At 44.1% G+C, this 5,357-nt stretch overlaps 1 non-coding gene across 1 annotated transcript; it reads right to left on the bottom strand.

Moving 5' to 3' along the window:
* Positions 1–3,856: 3,856 nt before the first annotated feature.
* On the bottom strand, positions 3,857–3,928 carry trnad-guc (transfer RNA aspartic acid (anticodon GUC)). The gene has a single exon. It is a non-coding gene; the product is annotated as a tRNA-Asp (tRNA).
* Between the last annotated feature and the right edge of the window lie 1,429 nt (positions 3,929–5,357).

Below are 5,357 nucleotides of genomic sequence, written 5' to 3'. Positions count from 1 at the left end.
TTGTAGCAAGCCGTCTGCTCAGGATCTGGGAACGGGCGATTGAAAGGTGGCTTTCTTACTCTGACCGATGAGTCCAAGATTTTTGCCTTGAAACAATAAAATAAAAGGGCTTTCTTTGCACTGTTCATGCGACGAGGTGGCCGAGTGGTTGAGGTGATGGACTGTTCTACATTGTGCTCTGCACGCATGGTTTTTTATCCCACCGGTGCCATTATTGCATTTTTTTAATCGTTCATGGGATGTGGGCGTCACTGGCAAGGACACCATTTCTTGTCCATCCACTAATTGCCCTTGAGAAGGTCGTGGTGAGCCGCCTTCTTGAACCGCTGCAGTCCGTATGGTGACGATTCTCCGACTGTGCTGTCAGGAAGGGAATTCCAGGACTTCGACCCAGTGACGATAAAGGAACGGTGATATATTTCCAAGTCGGGATGGTGAGTGACTTGGAGGGGAACGTGCAGGTGGTGTTGTTCCCATGTGCCTGCTGCCCTTGTCCTTTTAGGCGGTACAGGTCACGGGTTTGGGAGGTGCTGTCAAAGAAGCCTTGGCAAGTTGCTGCAGTGCATCCTGTGGATGGTACACACTGCAGCCATGGTGCGCCTGTGGTGAAGGGAGTTAATGTTTAAGGTGGTAGATGTGGTGCCAATCAATTGGGCTGCTTTGTCCTGGATGGTGTCGAGCTTCTTGAGTGTTGTTGGAGCTGCACTCATCCAGGCAAGTGGAGAGTATACCATCTATAAAGAGTACTTTATAGATGGTAGAAAGGCTTTGGGGGGGTCAGGAGGTGAGTCACTCACCACAGAATACCCAGCCTCTATCTGCTCTTGTAGCCACAGTATCTATGTGGCTGGTCCAGTTATGTTTCTGGTCAATGGTGACCTCCAGGATGTTGATAGTGGGGGACTCGTCGATAGTAATGCCATTGAATGTCAAGGGGATGTGGTTGGACTCTCTCTTGTTGGAGATTGTCATTGCCTGGCACTTGTACAGCCTAAATGTTACTTGCCACTTATCAGCCCAAGCCTGGATGTTGTCCAGGTCGTGCTGCATGTGGGCACGGACTGCTTCTTATCTGTGGGGTTGCGAATGGAACTGAACACTGCGCAATCGTCAGCGAGCATCCCCATTTCTGACCTTATGATGGAGGGAATGTCATTGATGAAGCAGCTGAAGATGGTTGGGCCAAAGACACTGCCTTGAGGAACTCCTGCAGCAATGTCCTGGGGCTGAGATGATTGGCCTCCAACAACCACTACCATCTTCTTTTGTGCTCAGTATGACTCCAGAAACTGGAGAGTTTTCAACTGGAGCGGCAGCTGAACGGATGGTCTCAATCTTAGTGACAAAATAGTCCATGAGCTCATGGCAATTTTTGTGGTGAGGGTGGAGGAGGCAGGGGGTCCAAGAAGTCGGTTTGGAGTCGAGAAGAGATACCGGGTGTATCTTTACATTCCAGGATGATCCTGGAATAGTGAGTAGTTTTCTGTCTCTCTCTGTTTTGGGCTGGTGAATTAGCCCGGGTCTGTTCACAGAGCGATTCTGCGTTTTATTTCTTCCTCATTATTGTGGTTCTGACATCGAGGTGAAGAGTGAGGCAGAGAACAGATTTTAAAATTGCTGGAATATCAGTGAAATTAAATCGTGGAAAGTGGAAAAGTCCGAGTCAGTTTTTCACTGTATTTTCCTCATCCGATGTTGCTGATAAATGAAAGTAAAGCTTCGAAAGGCAGACCTTCCCATCGGGGAATTGACCCCAGTCTCCAGGGTGATAGACACTGATACTCACCACGATACGAACGAGGAACTGGAGCCGGAAGGGGATGTACGTTCACCACAGATGCTTCAGGTTTCAGTGAATCTGTTTGAACTGTTCATTTGATGACAGTTTGTTTAACTTTCCACGGACCACTGTTGAAAGAAGAATTATCGACCACTTTTCCATCTCATGTTGGATCATGATGTGGGGAGTGCGGGAGAGAGTGAGACAGAGGAAGAGACAGAGACCTTCTCAGGAAAACATAGAAAATATGAGGCACATACACAGACAGACAGACAGACACAGACACACAGAAACAGACACACAAACACATGGGGTGACTCAGAAATACGGAAAGTCAGAATATGGATAATTTGGCTGATTTTTGTTCTATTTCTGTCGTAGATTTCGTGAAATCTTGCAGATCAATTAAAATGAGCATAAAACTCGAGGTGTTCAATGCTGTGGAATTTTAATTCACTTCAGAATTATTAATTCTACAAGAAACTTGTTGAATTTTGAAACTCAGAGATGAAACGGGTTGATAAATGACGGGATCTGAAGTCTGTCAGATTCGAACCTGCGCGGAGGAAATGAATGAATTTCTAATCTGTCACCTTCATCACCAGTTTGTAAAAATTGCAATTGCTCTGCATCCAGTCCTCAAATAGTCTCCGTACAATAATATTCTGAAAGTGACAATCACCTGTTTTTTTTCTCTAGTTTTTTTTAGGAAGAAGCTTGGCGAAGACATAAAATTAAAGTTGGCGTCTGATAAATGCTTCCTCCCCGTCGGGGAATTAAACCCCGGACGAAGGTGGGGCAACTCACCACGATAAGAGAGAAAGAAAGAACGAAAGAAAGACAGAGTCAGTTGTCGTTGTCCAAGAAAGAGATGGAAATGTAAAAGGTTCTTTCAAGAGTGGCCCGTGGAAAATGAAACAAACTATCATCAAATAAATAGTTAAAAGAAATGCACTGATGCATGAAGCATGTCTAACACCATCTGGGATGAGTGCATTATCACTGCAGCCGTTCGTATAGTGCTGAGTGTCCCCGCCTATCAAGCTGGAGACCCGGGTTCAATTCCCCGACGGGGAGATTAAACTTCCGCCGCCTTCAAAAGCTTTTATCTCCAATATTGGATGCGGAATATACAGTGTAAAACTGACTCGGAGCTTCCCACTTTCCCCAATTTAATTTCACTGACATTTCAGCGGTTTTAAAATCTGCTCTCAGCTTCACTCTTCACCTCGATGTTCGACTGGCTTCTGTGATGGTGGGGATTTCGGGAGGAGTCCGAGATGGATCATCCACTCGGCACTTCTGGCTGAAGACGGTTTCTAAAACTTTGCACTCACGTGCTGGGCTTTACCATCATTGAGGATGGGGATGTTCATCGAGCCTCTTCCCGTTAGTTGTTTAATTATCCACCATCATTCACAAATGGGTGTGGCAGGACTGCAGAGCTTTGATCTGATCCGTTGTTTGTGGGATCGTTTAGCTCTCTCAACAGCATGCTGCTTCCACTGTTTGTCAAGTAGTCCTGTGTTACTTTCATGTTATTGGTGTGTGTACGTGTTTATGTAGCTAGGAATGTGTGTGTTTGTGTATGTGTGAATATGACTATGTCTGTCTCACTTGTTATATGCGTTTCTGAGTGTCTCTCTCTTTCTTTCTATCTGTCACTTTTTCCCTGCTCCCCAAATAATTTTTCTCTGGACCTTGACTAACAAAGAGACAGAAAGGAAGTCTTCTTTCAACAGTGGCATGTGGAAAGTTAAACAAATTGTCATCAAAGAAGTAGTTAAAATAGATTCACTGAAACATGCATCCTTTTCATTGCTGTATGTGAGATCTTTCATGTCTGCGCCTGTTCCGAGACCTGTCTCTCTCTGGTGACAGCGCGATTCTGCGTTTTATTTCTTGCCCATCATTGTGATTCTCACATCGAGCTGAAGCGTGAGGCAGAGAGCAGATTTTTAAAATCGCTGTGAAATCAATTTGTGGAAGTGGGAAAGGCCGAGTCAGTTTTTCATTGTATTTTCAACATCCAATATTGCACATAAATGAAAGTGAAGCTTCGAAAGCAGCAATAACCTCCTCGTCGGGGAATTGAACCCCGGTCTCCCGCGTGACAGGCGGGGATACTCACCACTATACTAACGAGGAATTCGTGTAGACGTTTGCCGTATATTCACCACAGATGCTTCACGTTTCAGTGAATCTGTTTGAACTGTTCATTTGATGACAGTTTGTTTAACTTTCCACGAACCACTGTTGAAAGAAAAATTCCCGACCACTTTTGCATCACATGTTGGATCATGATGTGGGTAACGCGGGAGAGAGTGAGACAGAAAGAGACAGATCTTCTCAGGAAAATATAGAAAATATGAGGCACATGCACAGACAGACACACAGAAACAGATACACATGCACATGGATTGACTCAGAAATACTGAGAGTCAGAATATGGATAATTTGGCTGATTTTTGTTCTATTTCTGTCGTAGATTTCGTGAAATCTTGCAGATCAATTAAAATGAGCATAAAACTCGAGGTACTCAATACTGTGGAATTTTAATTCACTTAAGAATTATTAATTCTACAAGAAACTTGTTGAATTTTGAAACGCAGAGATGAAACAGGTTGATGAATGACGGGATCTGAAGTCTGTCAGATTTGAACCTGCGCGAGGGAAATGAATGAATTTCGAATCTGTCACCTTCATCACCAGTTAGTAAAAATCACAATTGCTCTGCATCCAGTACAATAATATTCTGAAAGTGACAATCACCTGTTTTTTTTCTCTATAGTTTTTGTTTAGGAAGAAGCTCGGCGAAGACATAAAATTAAAAGTTGGCATCTTATAAATGCTTCCTCCCCGTCGGGGAATTCAACCCCGGACGAAGGCGGGGCAACTCACCACGATAAGAGAGAAAGAAAGAACGAAAGAAAGACAGAGTCAGTTGTCGTTGTCCAACAAAGAGATGGAAATGTAAATGGTTCTTTCAAGAGTGGCTCGTGGAAAATGAAACAAACTGACATCAAATAAATAGTTAAAAGAAATGCAATGATTTCTGAAGCATGTCTGACACCATCTGGGATGAGTCCACGTATAATACAGCAGTTTCTCGTGAGTATCCCCGCCTGTCACGCTGGAGACCGGGGTTCAATTTCCCGACGGGGGTGTTTAACTTTTTCAAAAGCTTTTCTCTCATTTATCTACAATGTTGAATGTGGAATATGCAGTGCAACTGACTCGGAGTTTCTCAATTTAATTTCACTGATATTCCAGCGGTTTTAAAACCTGCTCTCAGCGTCACTCTCCACCTCGATGTTCGACTGGCTTCTGTGATGGTGGGCATTTCTGTGATGCTGCTTATTTTGACCTCTTCTCCAAAAATCCTTCGTCACAAAGCAGTCAGGCGTTGCCTGTTGCTGTGGTTCGGATGCTGTAACTACACCTGAGCTGTGATGCTGTGATCGTATGGTGGTTAGTATTCTGTGTTGTGGTCGTATCTGAGTCACGGCATAACTTTCTCACCTCTTTTATCCTCTGCCACACATACCAAAAAAAGTCAGCAACATATCAATCTTAA

The sequence above is a fragment of the Heptranchias perlo genome, chromosome 35 (genome assembly GCF_035084215.1).
Source record: "Heptranchias perlo isolate sHepPer1 chromosome 35, sHepPer1.hap1, whole genome shotgun sequence".
NCBI classification, from domain to species: Eukaryota; Metazoa; Chordata; class Chondrichthyes; order Hexanchiformes; family Hexanchidae; genus Heptranchias; species Heptranchias perlo.
Note: the sequence above shows the minus strand (reverse complement) of the source record. Positions and strands in the feature narration are given on the sequence as shown.